The sequence below is a fragment of the Ranitomeya imitator genome, chromosome 6, assembly GCF_032444005.1.
Source record: "Ranitomeya imitator isolate aRanImi1 chromosome 6, aRanImi1.pri, whole genome shotgun sequence".
Taxonomy (NCBI): domain Eukaryota; kingdom Metazoa; phylum Chordata; class Amphibia; order Anura; family Dendrobatidae; genus Ranitomeya; species Ranitomeya imitator.
Window position 1 is genome coordinate 532,652,105 of NC_091287.1, and position 23,399 is coordinate 532,675,503.

Below are 23,399 nucleotides of genomic sequence, written 5' to 3' on the forward strand. Positions count from 1 at the left end.
TTTTGCGATATCGGGAATCGGTATCGGATCCATATTAATGTGTAAAATAAAGAATTAAAATAAAAAATATTGATATACTCACCTCTCCCGAGGCCCCTGGACATCACCGCTGGTAACCGGAAGCCTTCTTTGTTTAAAATGAGCGCGTTTAGGGACTTCCATGATGTCGCGGCTTCTGATTGGTCGCGTGGCGGTCACATGAGCGGCACGCGACCAGACCGCCACGCGACCAATCAGAAGCCGCGACGTCATTCTCAGGCCCTAAACTCCTCATTCTAGGAATTTAGGACCTGCGAATGACGTCGCGGCTTCTGATTGGTCGCGTGGCGGTCACATGAGCGGCACGCGACCAATCAGAAGCCGCGACGTCATTCTCAGGTCCTAAACGCGCTCATTTTAAACAAAGAAGCCTGCCGGTTACCAGCGGTGATGTCCAGGGGCCTCCGGAGAGGTGAATTTATCAATATTTTTTATTTTAATTCTTTATTTTACACATTAATATGGATCCCAGGGCCTGAAGGAGAGTTTCCTCTCCTTCAGACCCTGGGAACCATCAGGATACCTTCCGATACTTGGTGTCCCATTGACTTGTATTGGTATCGGGTATCGGTATCGGCGATATTCGATACTTTTCGGGTATCGGCCGATACTATCCGATACTTTGAAGTATCGGACGGTATCGCTCAACACTACTGATAACACCTCTATATACAGTACATAACACAGGATCCACCATTCACAATAGGCGATATCACAGCTCACCTCCTCCTCCTGTACAATGACTGATAACACCTCTATATACACTAGATAACACAGGATCCTCCATTCACAATAGGTGATGTCACAGCTCACCTCCTCCTCCTGTACAATGACTGATAACACCTGTATATAAAGTAGGTAACACAGGATCCACCATTCACAATAGGTGATGTCACAGCTCACCTCCTGTACAATGACTGATAATACCTCTATATACAGTAGATAACACAGGATCCACCATTCACAATAGGTGATGTCACAGCTCATCTCCTCCTGTGCAAAGACTGATAACACCTCTATATACAGTAGATAACACAGGATCCACCATTCACAATAGGTGATATCACAGCTCACCTCCTCCTCCTGTACAATGACTGATAGCACCTCCATATACAGTAGATAACACAGGATGCACCATTCACAATAGGTGATGTCACAGCTCACCTCCTCCTCCTGTACAATGACTGATAAATAACACCTCTATATACAGTAGACAACACAGGATCCACCATTCACAATAGGTGATGTCACAGATCACCTCCTCCTCCTGTACAATGACTGACAAGACCTCTATATACAGTAGGTAACACAGGATCCACCATTCACAATAGGTGATATCACAGCTCACCTCCTCCTCCTGTACAATGACTGATAACACCTCTATATACAGTAGATAACACAGGATCCACCATTCACAATAGGTGATGTCACAGCTCACCTCCTCCTCCTGTACAATGACTGATAAGACCTCTATATAAAGTAGGTATCACAGGATCCACCATTCACAATAGGTGATATCACAGCTCACCTCCTCCTGTACAATGGGCCCTGCACATGTCACAGAGCATGCCCACAACACTTTTCCATAGAAATTAATAATTCCTCTCCAAACAGTATTTTCAAGTTCATGTGGCTGCGGTAAAGCAAATCACATATTTATGAACAGAAAATAATATATTTCTACAATTAGAAATTTTAAGAAGGACAAAGACCATTCAAGTGCATTGAGAGCCTAAATAAAGATAGGCAAGCAAAGGAGGAATAGTCCAGGCCACTGAGTTAGCCAAAAGTTTGCCAGGAGAAGGTGTAGGATTAAATCATCTAGGAGTGTTATGTCCCATGAACGAGACATTTTACAGACTGTCCTGTACATTTTACATGCTGTATTGCAGTCTCTCATATTGTTTATTGTTGCTATGTGTTCCTGGGTTTTGTATAGCTGAAATCCTCCCTTTCCATGAAGTTTGTCCCTTCTGTCTCCCTGTCTCCTCTGCTGGGTGCCATGTCACTTTCTTCTTCTCCCTGTGTCTCAGTCTCCATCTTGGCTTCATTAGATGCAAATGTGCTTTCAGTTTGTCTGAAGAAAGTCTTTACCTGCTGCTGTTTGTCTGCATTCAACAAGAATTCGTAAAGAAATCAAAGTCTCTTCTGGATTCTTCATAAAATGTGTGCCGGCAGCTGAGTTAAGCTATCTGCGAACGTCGCCAATTGTAAGTAAGGTGAAGAGATCCAGCATCTCACAGAGCCATATTTGCAGCCACAGGCCCCGGGGACAGAATAGTAAAAAATACTTACAAGATTCATCTGTAAAGCCACCCACAGCATCTATGAAGCTACAGAACTTCCTGCAGAGCATCTGCTCTCAGCATATAAGAGACTAGGGTTGAGCGACCTTGACTTTTTTAGGGTCGAGCCGGGTTTCGCGAAACCCGACTATCTCAAAAGTCGAGTCGAGTGAAATCGGCCGATTATGGCGAAAAGTCGAGGATCGACCGAAACACGAAACCCAATGCAAAGTCAATGGGAATTTTTTTTTTTCTCTCTCTCTCTCTCTCTCTCTCTCTTTCTCTCTCTCTCTCTCTCTCTCTTTCTCTCTCTCTCTCTCTCTCCCGTCCCTGAAAAGCTGGTGCAAATCGCTACAGCGCACAAGCGACAACATGGCGATAGGCGTCCACGCCCCTAAGACCTATGTCATCACTCTGCCCACGCCCCTTCATTGGCTGAAAAAAATGGCGCCAAGCGCGTCATACGAAACGCGACTTTGGCGCGAAAGTCGCGTACCGCATGGCCGACCCCACACAGGGATCGGGTCGGGTTTCATGAAACCCGACTTTGCCAAAAGTCGGCGACTTTTGAAAATGAACGATCCGTTTCGCTCAACCCTATAAGAGACTATACAGCTCCCCTTCTCCCTGTGAATCAGGATGGCTGAAGGAATGACTACACAGTCTCTGCCAGACCCATTGTTAGAGGAAAAGTGCATAGAACTTGATCCACCATCTAGTGAGAAGGCTTGAGGTCTCACAAAACCCACATGGAAAGTAAGGGAGAATCTAGAATACAGTACACATGATCTTCTCCGTGCTATAGCAGAGCTATGGCAAAAACTGCTGAGTCACATAGACAGCCTGTCTCAGCCTGCTTCTCTCGAACGACCACCAAAGGGAACCCTTGCACAACTCGATTGTATGCAGAAAAGGCAGATCAGTGCATCTCCATGTTACAGAGACTTAACCCGTCAGCTCCCTGCAAAGAGCTGCAAGCTTTCCAACAACTTAACTCTGAGAGAGAAAGCATGGTGCGCGATATAAAGGCCAAGACAGAGGCAAGAATCGCGCTAATAGCCGAGCTGTCATCTTGTATTTCCGGCTCAGCCAGACAGTCAAAGCGATCATCTAAGTCACGCTCTTCAAAATCCTCAACTTTTAGTGAACAGCTCATAAGAGCATGTGCAGAAGATGAGGCCACTAAAATACAAGCTGCCTTCGCTCAAAAGAAAACTGAGATGGAAATCGAGGCCCTAGAGAAGAAAAATAAGGCAGAAATAGAGGCCCTAGAGAAGGAATGCGAACACGCATTAAGCGTATTAGAGACTATGTAAAAAGCCAATACAGGGTTCCTCCTGCTCCTGCAATCCTTCCTGACCGCACAGATGCTCCCCTGAGACAACAGGACACAGAGTGTTTACCCGTATCCTGCACCCAAGGTCAGTACAATACGCTGCCAACCCTGCATCCTGACCCTCCTCTGTGCACCGGAATGTACCGAAAACCTGCACCTCACCAAACCTTACACACAGAAACATACATGCAGGCCAATATTCAGGCAAGTCACCACACTCAGGTCAGTCACACAATTCCAGTCCCATGTGTGTCAGAAACTAAGCTCATTAAGCCAGTTAATGGACTGAACACCTACGCTGCTCCATATGTTCCTGCATTCCCAGGTCAAAGCACAGACTGTATGAACAATGCTACCCAGCCAGCAAAATTGGAGAATGCCGATATGACTGGCTTTGCAAGGTACATGATTCGGCGTGATCTAACTGAGACCGGTCTTACAAAGTTTGACGATAAACCTGTTGGAAATGTACCTTTAAAACCAGAATCAGTGACCTCAGCATTACCACCGCTGAAGAGCTAGACCTGCTAATCAGGTGGCTTGGGCCACAATCCACGGATCAGGTCAAGAAGAGACTTAAATCCATCTACATCAGTAATCCTATCATGGGTCTCACCGCTGCATGGAAGAGGCTAGAAAGAAGCTATGGCAGTCCTGAGGCCATAGAAAAGGCCCTGTTTAAACGACTAGAGGATTTCCCAAAGGTATCTAGTAAGGACAGTACAAGGTTCCAAGAGCTCAGCGACCTTCTGTTAGAGCTTCAGCTGGCCAAAGCAGACCCGTACCTGCCTGGCCTTAGCTACCTGGACACTGCTCATAGGGTAACCCCAATAGTTTCCAAGCTGCCATCCAATATCCAAAATAAGTGGGCCATGCTTGGATCAAAATACAAAAGGGAAAACCAAGGCTCCTTCCCTCCAGTTTCCTACTTCTGCGAGTTCATCGAAAATATTGCAAAGTGTAAGACTGATCCAAGTTTTTCCTATGAAGAGCACAGCGACCCTGTTTCATCTCCTAAACACGGGAGTCCAGGTCTTAACTACAGGAACCGCCGAGCTCCAATGTCCGTCAAGAAGACTGATGTTCTTCCCACACCTACAGTACCACAAGATATGAGCAACAAAGGTGTGAAGGTTGAGAATCTTAATCGTATGTGTCCCATTCACAAGAAACCTCACCCCTTAAAGAAGTGCATCAGCTTCAGAAAGAAACCACTCCAGGAACGCAAAGAGCTTCTGAAGAATTTTGGGATATGTTACAGATGCTGTGCTTCTACTGAACACTTTGCTAAGGACTGTAAAATATCAAATAAGTATTTGGAGTGCGACAGTGAGGAGCATGTGCAAGCGCTCCATCCATCCCAATCTAATACTGCACAGCTTACACCTTCCCCCACCATAAGGCAAGGCGGGGAGGATGCTGTCCAAACAGTGAGGTCTATCACAATATCCTCTTCATGCACAGAAGTCTGCGGAGAAGGCCTCTGGGACAAGTTGTGTGCGAAGATATGCCTGGTGAATGTGTATCCCAAGGGTCGACCAGAGAAAACCGCAAGGGTGTATGTTATCCTGGACGATCAGAGCAACCGGTCGCTTGCAAGGTCAGAACTCTTTGATATGTTTGACTTAAAGGGAAACTCTCAACCTTACACCCTGGGCACCTGCAGCAGTGTTACGGAGGTCTCTGGGAGAAGAGCCAATGGACTCATGGTGTCTTCTCTTGAGAACAATGTGGAGATACCTTTACCCACTCTGGTTGAATGCAACCAGATACCATCCAACAGAGAGGAAATCCCAACTCCAGAGGCTGCACTCCATTACCCTCATCTAAGGACTTTGGCAGGCAAGATACCAGCTCTTGACAACAGCGCAAACATTCTGATCTTGCTTGGCAGAGACATTCTGCGACTGCACAAGGTATGTCAGCAAATCAACGGGCCACACGATGCTCCATTTCTTCAACGCTTTGATCTATGTTGGGTTATCATAGGCAATGTCTGTATAGGAAAGATGAAGAGACCCATGAGGATTTCCTCATTTAAGACTCACGTCCTTCCAAATGGTCACAGCACTTACTTTCAACCATGCCCGCATCATTACTGGGTGAAAGGGAAGATAAGGGATAGCAAGTGGAAGAAAGAAACCTCTGACGACATGAACATATTCCTGTCCCGCAATGATGACCTCGGGTCAACAGTGTTCAACTCTACAAGAGAAGACAACCAGCTAGCACCTGCAAGGGAGGACAAAGAGTTCATAAAGATTAAGGAAAAGGAATTCGCCCAAGATGATTCAAATAGCTGGCTAGCACCATTACCTTTTCGTTCTCCGAGAACAAGACTACCTAATAATCTGCAACAAGCAACAGCAAAGTTTTCATCCCTAAAACACACCTTAAAGAGAAGGCCAGAGATGGATAAACATTTTGTCGACTTCATGCAGAATATCTTCGACAGAGGTCACGCAGAACCCGCACCCCCCATTAAAAGAAGGTGAAGAATGCTGGTATCTACCAACCTTTGTTGTCTACCATCCTCGCAAACCCGACCAAATTAGAGTGGTGTTTGACTCCAGTGCTCAGTATGAAGGCATCTCCCTAAATAGCCTGCTGCTCACTGGGCCTAATCTAAACAACAGCCTTATAGGAGTACTGATTCACATCAGGCAAGAATCTGTTGCAGTAATGGCCGACAGTCAACAAATGTTTCATTGTTTTATCGTGAGAGAAGACAGCAGACACTACCTCAGATTCTTATGGCACAAAGACAACAACGTCAATAAGACGTGGGAGGGGATTGGGCACATGGAGCTTTATTTTAAACACGAGAAACAAAAAAAAAGGAATATTCATATCTTCTCTACAGCAAACGCTGCTGCAAAGAAGATATGAATGGCAGCTTCAGCACCAGATGCAGGGGACAGCGCTAAACTTTAGCGCTGTCTCCTGCACGGTGCGTGTGGTACCTAGTGGGCACACGGGCAGCACACGTGTGCCACAGGTGTGCCACACTGATGTGCCACAGAAACGCACGGGCACACGGACACAGATAATTCCGGTACCGATTTTCCAGTACCGGAATTATCTGAACGTGTGAGACTGCCCTTAGATGTTATTACCTTGGTTTATTTCTATTTAGGGCTTTAAATCACTTGTCATTTTTATGGAATTAAGGCTATGTTCACATGTTTTTCTTCTGCAGGCAATACCTGCTCTCTTGGCAGTAAAAAAGCTGCTAAGAAAACAAGGATTGCTCATTTTTTTCAGCTTTTTTGCTACATTTTTGCTGCATTTTTTGCTGGCACTTTTATGTGTAACTTGTCTACAGCACATGTTTAAAAAAAAGTTAGTTTTCTTCACCAAAAATGCAGCAAAAATTCTACAAAAAATACATATTTTTTGCAGCATTTTTGCACTTTCTCATTGCTTTCTGTGGGTGAAAAAAAATCGCTGCAAAAACACTGAACGAGCTGACACGCTGCAGATTTTACAAAACAGGTATGTGAATGAGATTTCTGACATCTCAACTAGAGTTGAGCGACCTTGACCTTTTTAGAGTCGAGCCGGGTTTCGCGAAACCCGACTATCTCAAAAGTCGGGTCGAGTGAAATCGGCCGATTATGACGTAAAGTCGGGATCGACCGAAACACGAAACCCAATGCAAGTCAATGGGGCAGCATAGTCGGCAGTGAGGGGGGGCCAGGAAAACACCTAGAGTGCCCATTTTAATGTCAAAACCATCCATTCTTCTTAATGAAGCTTGTCAAGCGTAATTTACCTTATAATAATTGGAAGGCATTTGAAAATGGGGGTCATTTGGCTAAAGTTGTGGTGGGTAGGGCTGGTTCAAGTAATTAGTGGGCCCAGGAAATCTGGACCATGTCACGGCAGTGGAGCAGGGAGAGGTAAGTATCTCAACTTTGCAAGTGCTGTGAACCTGAGCAAGCAGGGGGGGCCCACTCGTTGGCATTGGCACTGGCACAGGGCCCCTCAAAGTACAGCGGTGTCTTTGCACGGCGGGGGTGCCTCCCACCGGCAGCAACACTTTTGCGTACCATGAGAGGCCCTGTGCCAGTGACGTCGCCAACTAGTATTCCTCCCCCCACCTGATGAAGGAACCTGCACTTTCATCTGCACCTTCCTGTTTGTCCCCGTGTAAGGTGGTATGGTATGCGGGAAGGGGGACCTGACTTTCAGCAGGGTCACAATCTTGCAGTGTAGCGTGCACGGGAAATGTTGCGTTATGGGTCAATGTACCAGCAGACTCATCTATCACTGGCTGGGCAATGGGCAGGATGAGGAGGAAACACAGATATAGGCCCAAAGAATAAAGTGGGCTAAATGCAGTTCAAAATTGGTAACACAGGACTAATCAGGGGGCATTGCAGTGGAGGACAACTGGAATGAGAGGCTGACACAGAGAGTAGGCCCAAATCAGTAAGTAGTCGAAATGCAGTTCAAAATTGGCAACAGTAGTAAACAGGCGGCACAGCTTTGTTCAGTGGAGGAGAACAGCAAGGAGTGGCAGACACCGATAGTAGGCCCCAACCCAACTAGTAGGCCAAATGCAGTCTAACATTAACAACTACTTTACGAGCGCCTGAAAACGGAATTTCAGGACAGGAAGCCAGGAGAACAGCAAGGAGCGGCAGACACCGATAGTAGGCCCCAAACCAACTAGTACGCCAAATGCAGTTGTTCCGTTTAACCACAATTTAATGAGAGCCTGAAGATAGAAGTTCAGGAAAGGCAACCTGGAGAACACCTTGGAGTGGAACACACCATCTCTCTACACCCCATACCCAATTTGTAGGTCTAATGCAGCGTAGTTTCCAACAACTACTAAACGAGAGCATGATGATCGAAGCATTGGCGAGGAAACCTGGGGAACACCTTGGAGTGGAACAGACCATCTCTCTACACCCCATACCCAATTTGTAGGCCTAATGCAGCGTAGTTTCCAACAACTACTAAACGAGAGCCGGAAGATCGAAGCTCAGGAAAGGCAACCTGGGGAACACCTTGGAGTGGAACACACCATCTCTCTACACCCCACACCCAATTTGTAGGCCTAATGCAGCGTAGTTTCCAACAACTACTAAACGAGAGCCGGAAGATCGAAGCAATGGAGAGGAAACCTGGGGAACACCTTGGAGTGTAACACACCATCTCTCTACACCCCATACCCAATTTGTAGGCCTAATGCAGCGTAGTTTCCAACAACTACTAAACGAGAGCATGAAGATCAAAGCAATGGAGAGGAAACCTGGGGAACACCTTGGAGTGTAACACACCATCTCTCTACACCCCATACCCAATTTGTAGGCCTAATGCAGCGTAGTTTCCAACAACTACTAAACGAGAGCATGAAGATTGAAGGAATGGAGAGGAAACCTGGAGAACACCTTGGAGTGTAAGACACCATCTCTCTACACCCCATACCCAATTTGTAGGCCTAATGCAGCGTAGTTTCCAACAACTACTAAACGAGAGCCGGAAGATCGAAGCAATGGAGAGGAAACCTGGAGAACACCTTGGAGTGTAAGACACCATCTCTCTACACCCCATACCCAATTTGTAGGCCTAATGCAGCGTAGTTTCCAACAGCTACTAAACGAGAGCATGAAGATCGAAGGAATGGAGAGGAAACCTGGGGAACACCCTGGAGTGGAACACACCATCTCTCTACACCCCATACCCAATTTGTAGGCCTAATGCAGCGTAGTTTCCAACAACTACTAAACGAGAGCATGATGATCGAAGCATTGGCGAGGAAACCTGGGGAACACCTTGGAGTGGAACACACCATCTCTCTACAGTGGAACACACCATCTCTCTACACCCCATACCCAATTTGTAGGCCTAATGCAGCGTAGTTTCCAACAACTACTAAACGAGAGCCGGAAGATCGAAGCTCAGGAAAGGCAACCTGGGGAACACCTTGGAGTGGAACACACCATCTCTCTACACCCCATACCCAATTTGTAGGCCCAATGCAGCGTAGTTTCCAACAACTACTAAACGAGAGCCGGAAGATCGAAGCTCAGGAAAGGCAACCTGGGGAACACCTTGGAGTGTAACAAACCCTCTCTCTACACCACGGAAGGGCTGATTCTTAGGAAGGAAGGCTGTCGGAAAGAAGCAGGGCGCGTCCGAGGGTGATTATATTCTTATTAGGTATATACTCACCCTCGGACGCGCCCTGCTTCTTTATTTGTAATGAATGTTTATTTGCAATGTGGTTTTGACTTACTCTATTTTTTTGGTAAATAATGATTTTATTATTTTCATTGTTTTGCATCTTCTTAGCAATAATATAAAGAAGACGCGACAGGACAACACTCGGTGGATGCCATATCTGTGTTTAAAATTGAAAAAACCTTTCAGTTAACTACTTGCAGGAGAAAGTTATTGTAGCTGGTGGCCATTTTTAGTACTGTACCAGATTTTTGTTGTATGTGTTTGTTTTTAATGTTAAAATGTCTGCATTTGATATCTCTCCAGTATTTTCTTTTTTATAAGCAAAATACTTATTTTTATATTTTCTGATGTTGGTTCCAGGGGTACACGGGCAGCAGTGGTGTGGTCAGTGGAGGCCTAGTGGAAGGAGTGACCGCAGACAGGCATCGAAGGCCTAAAATAATAACACATGGCTGTAGGCAATTTTAAATTGGTTCCAGGGGTACACGGGCAGCAGTGGTGTGGTCAGTGGAGGCCTAGTGGAAGGAGTGACCGCAGACAGGCATCGAAGGCCTAAAATAATAACACATGGCTGTAGGCAATTTTAATTGGTTCCAGGGGTACACGGGCAGCAGTGGTGTGGTCAGTGGAGGCCTAGTGGAAGGAGTGACCGCAGACAGGCATCGAAGGCCTAAAATAATAACACATGGCTGTAGGCAATTTTAAATTGGTTCCAGGGGTACACGGGCAGCAGTGGTGTGGTCAGTGGAGGCCTAGTGGAAGGAGTGACCGCAGACAGGCATCGAAGGCCTAAAATAATAACACATGGCTGTAGGCAATTTTAAATTGGTTCCAGGGGTACACGGGCAGCAGTGGTGTGGTCAGTGGAGGCCTAGTGGAAGGAGTGACCGCAGACAGGCATCGAAGGCCTAAAATAATAACACATGGCTGTAGGCAATTTTAAATTGGTTACAGGGGTACACGGGCAGCAGTGGTGTGGTCAGTGGAGGCCTAGTGGAAGGAGTCACCGCAGACAGGCATCGAAGGCCTAAAATAATAACACATGGCTGTAGGCAATTTTAAATTGGTTACAGGGGTACACGGGCAGCAGTGGTGTGGTCAGTGGAGGCCTAGTGGAAGGAGTCACCGCAGACAGGCATCGAAGGCCTAAAATAATAACACATGGCTGTAGGCAATTTTAAATTGGTTACAGGGGTACACAGGCAGCAGTGGTGTGGTCAGTGGAGGCCTAGTGGAAGGAGTGACCACAGACAGGCATCGAAGGCCTAACATAACAAAAATGTCAATACAATGGTATTGTCAGTGGCAGGCATTGAAGGATGTCAGCGCATAGACTAAACATTGGTGGAGCTGTGAGATAATTTTGCAAGTGGTAGAGCACTGTTTGAGCTGGGGTGGGGGGAAACTGTCTTGTGGCCGGCGGTACAGGCCCAGGGCCCCTCATATTACAACGGTGTGTCTGACGTTGGGTGCGCACCACCACCGCCAGAGACACTTTATTGTACTAGGAGGGACCCAGTGGCAGTGCCGTCGACCAAAAGCGGGCTCACCCACCTCTTCAGACAAACTGCACTCTCACGGGTGCTGTCGCTAAGTGTCGATACCACGGCCCCGTGTGGGGAGTTTGGCCATTTAGTGAGGTGTAAACATGTCGTATGCTGGACAATCAGGTGCAGAAAATTACGAGATTGGAAAAGGCATTCAGAATAGTCCACAGGCAAGACCTTTTCATAGGAAAGCTAGGTGTCAGCCGGGCAAGGTGGGGCAAAAGATTTCGAAATCCAGTTGTGGTTCATTTTAATGAAGGTTAGATCATCTACATTTTGGGTAGCCAGACGAGTCCTTTTTTCTGTTAGTATTGAACCTGCAGCACTGAATACTCTTTCTGATAGGACACTAGCTGCCGGGCAAGCAAGCTCCTGCAATGCATATTCTGCCAATTCTGGCCAGGTGTCTAATTTTGATGCCCAGTAATCAAATGGGAATGACGGTTGAGGGAGAACATCGATAAGGGATGAAAAATAGTTTGTAACCATACTGGACAAATGTTGTCTCCTGTCACTTTGAATTGATGCTGCAGTACCTGTCCTGTCTGTGGTCATAGCAAAATCACTCCACAACCTGGTCAGAAAACCCCTCTGGCCAACGCCACTTCTGATTTCTGCCCCTCTAACTCCTCTGGTCTGCTGGCCCCTGCAGCTCGTGTGAGAACGATCACGGGCGCTGTGTGCAGGGAATGCCAGAAGCAAACGGTCAACAAGAGTTGATTGTTTGGTTGCTAATATTAGTTCCAAGTTCTCATGTGGCATTATATTTTGCAATTTGCCTTTATAGCGAGGATCAAGGAGGCAGGCCAACCAGTAATCGTCATCATTCATCATTTTAGTTATGCGTGTGTCCCTTTTGAGGATACGTAAGGCATAATCCGCCATGTGGGCCAAAGTTCCAGTTCTCAAATCTGCGGTTGTGCTTGGTTGAGGGGCAGTTTCAGGCAAATCCACGTCACTTGTGTCCCTCAAAAAACCAGAACCCGGGCTTGCCGCGCCACCAATTTCCAGTGGCCCCGGAAAAGCTTCCTCATTAAAAATATAATCATCCCATCATCCTCCCATCATCCTCCTCGTCCTCCTCCTCCTCTTCGCCCGCTACCTCGTCCTGTACACTGCCCTGGCCAGACAATGGCTGACTGTCATCAAGGCTTTCCTCTTCCTCAGCTGCAGACGCCTGATCCTTTATATGCGTCAAACTTTGCATCAGCAGACGCATTAGGGGGATGCTCATGCTTATTATGGCGTTGTCTGCACTAACCAGCCGTGTGCATTCCTCAAAACACTGAAGGACTTGACACATGTCTTGAATCTTCGACCACTGCACACCTGACAACTCCATGTCTGCCATCCTACTGCCTGCCCGTGTATGTGTATCCTCCCACAAAAACATAACAGCCCGCCTCTGTTCACACAGTCTCTGAAGCATGTGCAGTGTTGAGTTCCACCTTGTTGCAACGTCTATGATTAGGCGATGCTGGGGAAGGTTCAAAGAACGCTGATAGGTCTGCATACGGCTGGAGTGTACGGGCGAACGGCGGATATGTGAGCAAAGTCCACGCACTTTGAGGAGCAGGTCGGATAACCCCGGATAACTTTTCAGGAAGCACTGCACCACCAGGTTTAAGGTGTGAGCCAGGCAAGGAATGTGTTTCAGTTGGGAAAGGGAGATGGCAGCCATGAAATTCCTTCCGTTATCACTCACTACCTTGCCTGCCTCAAGATCTACAGTGCCCAGCCACGACTGCGTTTCTTTCTGCAAGAACTCGGACAGAACTTCCGCGGTGTGTCTGTTGTCGCCCAAACACTTCATAGCCAATACAGCCTGCTGACGTTTGCCAGTAGCTGCCCCATAATGGGAGACCTGGTGTGCAACAGTGGCAGCTGCGGATGGAGTGGTTGTGCGACTGCGGTCTGTGGACGAGCTCTCGCTTCTGCAGGAGGACGAAGAGGAGGAGGAGGGGGTGCGAACGGCTACAGCCAATTGTTTCCTAGACCGTGGGCTAGGCAGAACTGTCCCAAACATGCTGTCCCCTGTGGACCCTGCATCCACCACATTTACCCAGTGTGCCGTGATGGACACGTAACGTCCCTGGCCATGCCTACTGGTCCATGCATCTGTTGTCAGGTGCACCTTTGTGCTCACAGATTGCCTGAGTGCATGGACGATGCGCTCTTTAACATGCTGGTGGAGGGCTGGGATGGCTTTTCTGGAAAAAAAGTGTCGACTGGGTAGCTCGTAGCGTGGTACAGCGTAGTCCATCAGGGCTTTGAAAGCTTCGCTTTCAACTAACCGGTAGGGCATCATCTCTAACGAGATTAGTCTAGCTATGTGTGCGTTCAAACCCTGTGTACGGGGATGCGAGGCTAAGTACTTCCTTTTTCTAACCATAGTCTCATGTAGGGTGAGCTGGACTGGAGAGCTGGAGATCGTGGAACTAGCGGGGGTGCCGGTGGACATGGCAGACTGAGAGACGGTGGGAGATGGTATTGTTGCCACCGGTGCCCTAGATGCAGTGTTTCCTACTACGAAACTGGTGATTCCCTGACCCTGACTGCTTTGGCCTGGCAAAGAAACCTGCACAGATACTGCAGGTGGTGCGGAAAATGGTGGCCCTACACTGCCGGAAGGGATGTTGCGTTGCTGACTAGCTTCATTGGCCGAGGGTGCTACAACCTTAAGGGACGTTTGGTAGTTAGTCCAGGCTTGCAAATGCATGGTGGTTAAATGTCTATGCATGCAACTTGTATTGAGACTTTTCAGATTCTGTCCTCTGCTTAAGGTAGTTGAACATTTTTGACAGATGACTTTGCGCTGATCAATTGGATGTTGTTTAAAAAAATGCCAGACTGCACTCTTTCTAGCATCGGATACCTTTTCAGGCATTGCAGACTGAGCTTTAACCGGATGGCCACGCTGTCCTCCAACAGGTTTTGGCTTTGCCACGCGTTTTGGGCAAGATACGGGCCCGGCAGATGGAACCTGTTGCGCTGTTGATGCCTGCTGCGGCCCCTCCTCCTCCGCTTCAGAACTGCTGCCGCCTGCACCCTGTTCCCCCAATGGCTGCCAATCGGGGTCAAGAACTGGGTCATCTATTACCTCTTCTTGTAGCTCGTGTGCAACTTCGTCTGTGTCACCGTGTCGGTCGGTGGTATAGCGTTCGTGATGGGGCAACATAGTCTCATCAGGGTCTGATTCTTGATCAGCACCCTGCGAGGGCAATGTTGTGGTCTGAGTCAAAGGACCAGCATAGTAGTCTGGCTGTGGCTGTGCATCAGTGCACTCCATGTCAGATTCAACTTGTAATGGGCATGGACTGTTAACTGCTTCACTTTCTAAGCCAGGGACGGTATGTGTAAAGAGCTCCATGGAGTAACCCGTTGTGTCGCCTGCTGCATTCTTCTCTGTTGTTGTTTTTGCTGAAGAGGACAAGGAAGCGACTTGTCCCTGACCGTGAAGATCCACTAACGACGCGCTGCTTTGACATTTACCAGTTTCACGAGAGGAGGCAAAAGAGCTAGAGGCTGAGTCAGCAAGATAAGCCAAAACTTGCTCTTGCTGCTCCGGCTTTAAAAGCGGTTTTCCTACTCCCAGAAAAGGGAGCGTTCGAGGCCTTGTGTAGCCAGACAACGAACCTGGCTCCACAGCTCCAGACTTAGGTGCAATATTTTTTTCCCATGACCAGCTGATGCTCCACCACTACCACTACCCTCATTACCAGCTGACAATGAACGCCCCCGGCCACGACCTCTTCCACCATACTTCCTCATTGTTTTAAAAACGTAAACAAACTAACGGTATTTGTTGCTGTCACACAAATTACACGGTGAGCTATAACTTCAGTATGATTTAGCTACCCCTTTACAGGTGAGTGAGACCACAACGAAAATCAGGCACAATGTTACACACTCTGTTGTTGGTGGCAACAAATGAGAGAGATGCCACACACGCAGGACTGTCACTGAAGCACAAATGTAAATATTAATCTCCCACTGATTTGATTTTTTTTTTTTTTAAGGGAGACTTTAGGAAAAAAAAATAATAGAATAAAATGATTTTTTCAGGAAGAATTTAGAAACCAAATAAAATAAAATGATTTTTTCAGGGAGAATTTAGAAAACAAATAAAACAAAAAAAGGCTTTCTATGGCCCACTGAGTGAGAGATGACGCACACAGGAGTCAGGAGTGGCACACAAGCCCAGAGGCCAATATTTATCTCCCACTGATTGATGTAGTGATTTTTTCAGGTAGATTTTGGAACCCAAATCAAGCTAAAAAAATAATAGGCTTTCTATGGCCCACAATTGGAGAGAGAGAGAGAGATGGCACACCCAGGAGTCAAGACTGGCACACAAGCAGAAAGGGCAATATTAATCTCCCACTGATTTGTTTTTTTGTTTTTTTTTCAGGGAGACTTTAGGAAAAAAAAAATAGAATAAAATGATTTTTTCAGGAAGAATTTAGAAACCAAATAAAATAAAATGATTTTTTCAGGGAGAATTTAGAAAACAAATAAAACAAAAAAAGGCTTTCTATGGCCCACTGAGTGAGAGATGACGCACACATGAGTCAGGAGTGGCACACAAGCCCAGAGGCCAATATTTATCTCCCACTGATTGATGTAGTGATTTTTTCAGGTAGATTTTGGAACTCAAATCAAGCTAAAAAAATAATAGGCTTTCTATGGCCCACAATTAGAGAGAGAGAGAGAGATGGCACACCCAGGAGTCAAGACTGGCACACAAGCAGAAAGGGCAATATTAATCTCCCACTGATTTTTTTTTTTTTTTTTTTTTTCAGGGAGACTTTAGGAAAAAAAAAATAGAATAAAATGATTTTTTCAGGAAGAATTTAGAAACCAAATAAAATAAAATGATTTTTTCAGGGAGAATTTAGAAAACAAATAAAACAAAAAAAGGCTTTCTATGGCCCACTGAGTGAGAGATGACGCACACAGGAGTGGCACACAAGCCCAGAGGCCAATATTTATCTCCCACTGATTGATGCAGTGATTTTTTCAGGTAGATTTTGGAACCCAAATCAAGCTAAAAAAAATAATAGGCTTTCTATGGCCCACAATTGGAGAGAGAGAGAGAGATGGCACACCCAGGAGTCAAGACTGGCACACAAGCAGAAAGGGCAATATTAATCTCCCACTGATTTGTTTTTTGTTTTTTCAGGGAGACTTTAGGAAAAAAAAAATAGAATAAAATGATTTTTTCAGGAAGAATTTAGAAACCAAATAAAATAAAATGATTTTTTCAGGGAGAATTTAGAAAACAAATAAAACAAAAAAAGGCTTTCTATGGCCCACTGAGTGAGAGATGACGCACACAGGAGTCAGGAGTGGCACACAAGCCCAGAGGCCAATATTTATCTCCCACTGATTGATGTAGTGATTTTTTCAGGTAGATTTTGGAACCCAAATCAAGCTAAAAAAATAATAGGCTTTCTATGGCCCACAATTGGAGAGAGAGAGAGAGATGGCACACCCAGGAGTCAAGACTGGCACACAAGCAGAAAGGGCAATATTAATCTCCCACTGATTTGTTTTTTGTTTTTTCAGGGAGACTTTAGGAAAAAAAAAATAGAATAAAATGATTTTTTCAGGAAGAATTTAGAAACCAAATAAAATAAAATGATTTTTTCAGGGAGAATTTAGAAAACAAATAAAACAAAAAAAGGCTTTCTATGGCCCACTGAGTGAGAGATGACGCACACAGGAGTCAGGAGTGGCACACAAGCCCAGAGGCCAATATTTATCTCCCACTGATTGATGTAGTGATTTTTTCAGGTAGATTTTGGAACCCAAATCAAGCTAAAAAAATAATAGGCTTTCTATGGCCCACAATTGGAGAGAGAGAGAGAGATGGCACACCCAGGAGTCAAGACTGGCACACAAGCAGAAAGGGCAATATTAATCTCCCACTGATTTGTTTTTTTGTTGTTTTTTTCAGGGAGACTTTAGGAAAAAAAAAATAGAATAAAATGATTTTTTCAGGAAGAATTTAGAAACCAAATAAAATAAAATGATTTTTTTCAGGGAGAATTTAGAAAACAAATAAAACAAAAAAAGGCTTTCTATGGCCCACTGAGTGAGAGATGACGCACACAGGAGTCAGGAGTGGCACACAAGCCCAGAGGCCAATATTTATCTCCCACTGATTGATGTAGTGATTTTTTCAGGTAGATTTTGGAACCCAAATCAAGCTAAAAAAATAATAGGCTTTCTATGGCCCACAATTGGAGAGAGAGAGAGAGATGGCACACCCAGGAGTCAAGACTGGCACACAAGCAGAAAGGGCAATATTAATCTCCCACTGATTTGTTTTTTTGTTGTTTTTTTCAGGGAGACTTTAGGAAAAAAAAAATAGAATAAAATGATTTTTTCAGGAAGAATTTAGAAACCAAATAAAATAAAATGATTTTTTTCAGGGAGAATTTAGAAAACAAATAAAACAAAAAAAGGCTTTCTATGGCCCACTGAGTGAGAGATGACGCACACAGGAGTCAGGAGTGGCACACAAGCCCAGAGGCCAATATTTATCTCCCACTGATTGATGTAGTGATTTTTTCAGGTAGATTTTGGAACCCAAATCAAGCTAGAAAAATAATAGGCTTTCTATGGCCCACAATTGGAGAGAGAGAGAGAGATGGCACACCCAGGAGTCAAGACTGGCACACAAGCAGAAAGGGCAATATTAATCTCCCACTGATTTGTTTTGTTTTTTTTTTTTTTTCAGGGAGACTTTAGGAAAAAAAAAAAATAGAATAATATGATTTTTTCAGGAAGAATTTAGAAACCAAAGAAAATAAAATGGTTTTTTCAGGGAGAATTTAGAAAACAAATAAAACAAAAAAAGGCTTTCTATGGCCCACTGAGTGAGAGATGACGCACACAGGAGTCAGGAGTGGCACACAAGCCCAGAGGCCAATATTTATCTCCCACTTTTTTTTTTTTGTTCCAGGGAAAATTTATAAACCCAATAAAAAAAATAATAAATAGGCTTTCTATGGCCCACTATCTGAGAGACAGAGAGAGATGGCACGCTTAGGACTGGCACACAAGCCCAAAGGCCAATATTAATCTCTCTTTTTTTTTTAAGGGAGAATTTATAAAACCAAAAAAAAATAAATAAATAGGCTTTCTATGGCCCACTATTTGTGAGAGAGATGGCACGCTCAGGACTGGCACACAAGCCCAGAGGTCAATATTAATCTCCCACTTTTTTTTTTTTTTCCAGGGAAAATTTATAAACCCAATAAAAAAAAATAAAATAAATAGGCTTTCTATGGCCCACTATCTGAGAGAGAGAGATGGCACGCTTAGGACTGGCACACAAGCCCAAAGGCCAATATTAATCTCCCACTGATTGATTTATTGATTTTTTCAGGTAGAATTTAGAACCCAAATAAAGCAAAAAAAAAAAAAAAGGGCTTTCTATGGCCCACTGAGTGAGTGATGATGCACACAGGAGTCAGGAGTGGCACACAAGCCCTGAGGCCAATATTTTTCTCCCACTGATTGATGTAGTGATTTTTTCAGGTAGATTTTATAAGCCAAATCAAGCAAAAAAATAAATAGGCTTTCTATGGCCCACTGTGTGAGAGATGACACACACAGGGATGGCACTCTAGCAGAAATGTCAATCTTAATCTCCCACAAAAAAAAAAAAACAACAGGGAGTGTCCTTCAATTACTATCTCCCTGCAGTAATCTCAGCCAGGTATGGCAGGCAGCAATAAGGAGTGGACTGATGCACAAATTAAATAAAAAGTGTGGACAAACCAAAAAGATAGCTGTGCAGAAAGGAAGGAACAAGAGGATTTGTGCTTTGAAAAAAGCAGTTGGTTTGCACAGCGGCGTACACACAGCAATGCAGCTATCAGGGAGCCTTCTAGGGCAGCCCAATGAGCTACAGCGCTGAGGAAAAAAAAAACAAATGTAGCTTCCACTGTCCCTGCACACCGAAGGTGGTGTTGGGCAGTGGAAATCGCTACAGCACAAGCGGTTTGGTGGTTAATGGACCCTGCCTAACGCTATCCCTGCTTCTGACGAAGCGGCAGCAACCTCTCCCTAAGCTCAGATCAGCAGCAGTAACATGGCGGTCGGCGGGAACGCCCCTTTATAGCCCCTGTGACGCCGCAGACAGCAAGCCAATCACTGCAATGCCCTTCTCTAAGATGGTGGGGACCAGGACCTATGTCATCACGCTGCCCACACTCTGCGTTTACCTTCATTGGCTGAGAAATGGCGCTTTTCGCGTCATTGAAACGCGACTTTGGCGCGAAAGTCGCGTACCGCATGGCCGACCCCGCACAGGGGTCGGATCGGGTTTCATGAAACCCGACTTTGCCAAAAGTCGGCGACTTTTGAAAATGAACGACCCGTTTCGCTCAACCCTAATCTCAACGCTTTACCTGGTTCTGTAAAAAGCAGCTTTTAATTTGGATAAAAAAGCAGCAAAAGAAACCTGCAAAAATGCAACATGTGAATATAGTTTAAAGTTTAATTGCAGAACATTATCATTTTTATTGAAAACCTATAGAGCGCTAAGACTGCAGCCAATAATGTAACCTCCCAAAACCTTCTCTGCTCCATCCTGAAGGGCCAATATGATATAATACACCTCATCCTGCAGCATCAAGTCATTAGCAAATGTGGGCATGTGATGGCGCACCGCTACACCTCCATTAGCCTGAACGAAAGGCAAGATCCTCAGTCTGAGAAGCTTATGAGCACGTTCCAGTACTGCCACTTACCTAGCACCCCCTACTAATTTAGTGGGGCACAATTTTCCTGACCATGCCAGGAAACAACTTTTCTTAAAAACACCCCATTAAAGCACATAAAGTTCAATTTAATGAGGAACCTCAATATCTTCCAAATATTGCTGCAACAAATGTAAAGGATAGGCTCAAGTATTATTATTGTGAGGATCTACAAATCAAGAATTATCCAAATAATGCTCTACACCTTTTTCAAATCAGAAAAAAAAACACTGCAAAAAGGATGAAAAAAATCAACAAAATGATGTTTTTTAACTTTTTAATCTGCAGGTTTAACACCCTTTCCTTATCAGCAGTAACATGGTCCAACAAAACAAGAGACCAAATGTCAACAAGATCCTGTTTACATTTATTTCCTCGTGTATCAAGATGCAACTCCGCAAAACATCGTGTCACGAAAAAAAAAAATTTCAGTATAGACTCTGAGCGCCCAGATGGAGAGTGCAACTCCCCTGTAGGATGAAGTGGCACCGGAGTGTCGGTCTTTTCCTAAGGCCGAGGCCACACTTGCGAGTTCAGTGCGAGAAACTCGCGTGAGTCTCTCACCTCAATGCCCGACACTGCTGCCGGCACTCGGGAACGGAGCGTTCAGCTGCATAGAAATACATGTACCGCACGCTCCGGTCCTGACCGCCGGCGGCAGTGTCGGGTATTGGGGTGAGAGACTCGCGCGAGTTTCTCGCACTGAACTCGCAAGTGTGGCCCCGGCATAACAAAGCTTCTAACATGTCATCACCAGCATTATCCACTGCTGTAGACCACAAGTCGCAGCAGGTCGACTCAATGCCGGTGGCTTCCACGGGTTCCTCGGGATGTAGCTAAATACAAGGTAATGGGACTATGTACATAGTGACCACTCCTGAGGATGGAAACTGTGTGTTCATCTCACCTGCCAAGCCCACAGGTACACTAAGAATAATGGGATATTATCCCCGAGGATGAAGATGGCGAGAAACAGCTGAGAAAGCTCCATCTTCTCATTCCATGTTCGATATGACGATGTATCAGGCAACTCATCCATACTTTCATATTGACCATCCTCGTGTATGCCTGTCAAGGAAAAAGGAGAGCAAGAAATTCCACCAGCAGAATAGTGAGTGCAGCTCCGGAGTATAATACAGGAGGTAACTCAGGATCAGTAATGTAATGTATGTACACAGTGACTGCACCAGCAGAATAGTGAGTGCAGCTCTGGGGTATAATACAGGAGGTAACTCAGGATCAGTAATGTAATGTATGTACACAGTGACCGCACCAGCAGAGTAGTGAGTGCAGCTGTGGGGTATAATACAGGATGTAACTCAGGATCAGTAATGTAGTATATGTACACAGTGACTGCACCAGCAGAATAGTGAGTGCAGCTCCGGAGTATAATACAGGATGTAACTCAGGATCAGTAATGTAATGTATGTACACAGTGACTGCACCAGCAGAATAGTGAGTGCAGCTCTGCAGTATAATACAGGATGTAACTCAGGATCAGTAATGTAATGTATGTACACACTGACTGCACCAGCAGAATAGTGAGTGCAGCTGTGGGGTATAATACAGGATGTAACTCAGGATCAGTAATGTAATGTATGTACACAGTGACTGCACCAGCAGAATAGTGAGTGCAGCTCTGCAGTATAATACAGGATGTAACTCAGGATCAGTAATGTAATGTATGTACACACTGACTGCACCAGCAGAATAGTGAGTGCAGCTCCGGAGTATAATACAGGATGTAACTCAGGATCAGTAATGTAATGTATGTACACAGTGACTGCACCAGCAGAATAGTGAGTGCAGCTCTGCAGTATAATACAGGATGTAACTCAGGATCAGTAATGTAATGTATGTACACACTGACTGCACCAGCAGAATAGTGAGTGCAGCTGTGGGGTATAATACAGGATGTAACTCAGGATCAGTAATGTAATGTATGTACACAGTGACTGCACCAGCAGAATAGTGAGTGCAGCTCTGCAGTATAATACAGGATGTAACTCAGGATCAGTAATGTAATGTATGTACACACTGACTGCACCAGCAGAATAGTGAGTGCAGCTCTGGGGTATAATACAGGAGGTAACTCAGGATCAGTAATGTAATGTATGTACACAGTTACTGTGCAGCGCCCCAGAGTCCGGGTCATTGCAGTAATGTCTTTCTTCCACCAGGGGGAGTGATGTTACGTCTGATGGCACCAAAGGAGTTCACCCTGCCAGGTATCACAAAACACACACTACACTTCACACTCCAGTCCACCAGGGGGAGCAAAAGGTTCTATGTACTAGGCCACTCCTCACATTAGGGTAAAACTGGTGGGTTGGATAGGAAGTTAGACAGAAGCCGACTGGGCTTTGCCCAAGTAACACTTAGTCAGAAAGCTACCTGGGTTTGACCCAGAGAAGACCTGTCAGGCAGACAGGGGGAGGAGGAACATCCGAGCTGCAGACAGAGGTCCCTGTCAGGGGTGGGATCCTGACAGAGACTGAGCACGAGATAGAGCGTTATGGAGCTGCGCCTGCACCTCATTGCGGCAGCATCTTAAGAAAGGACACGAAGCTAAGTATATTGTGGAGAGTGAGCCACGAGATCACAGCACAAGGAGATAACACCGGGAGGAGTCCTGCCTTAAGATCGGCAACATCCTTCTGGAGCGCGGGCCAATGGCCGGAACACTGAGGGAGTAATAGACTCTACGCTTTACTTCAGAGACCGGCAGGGCAGTCAATTCCAAGTTGGCTGTCCGACCTAAACACCTCAGCAGACAAGGTGGCAACGCGGAGGAGGGGCGACACTAGGGCCCCTATAAAATAGCCTCAGGCCACCACCGTCATACGGGTTTGTCCTATCCATCTGGGGGACAGAGAGAAAGAAACATAACATCCACAAAAGTTGTGAGGACCCTACCGAGTTGCTCAGCAGGGGGGTACTACAACGCACGAGCGCTACTAGGAAGGCTACTAATTTCCACCTGGATAAGGGGAACTCTGGAACTGCCATTTAACCGGCCGGACCCTGCTACCCTGTCATCCGGCACTCTGGACTGTGGATGCTGAAGCCTTCAGTAAAGGTAAAGAGACTGCACCCATTGGGTCCTCGTTATTCACCGCGCCTTGCACCATCCACCATCAGCATCTACTCTTCTGGGAAGCCCTGGGGAAACATTTCACCTGTGGGAAGGTATACCATCTAGCTGCCATAACATCACCCC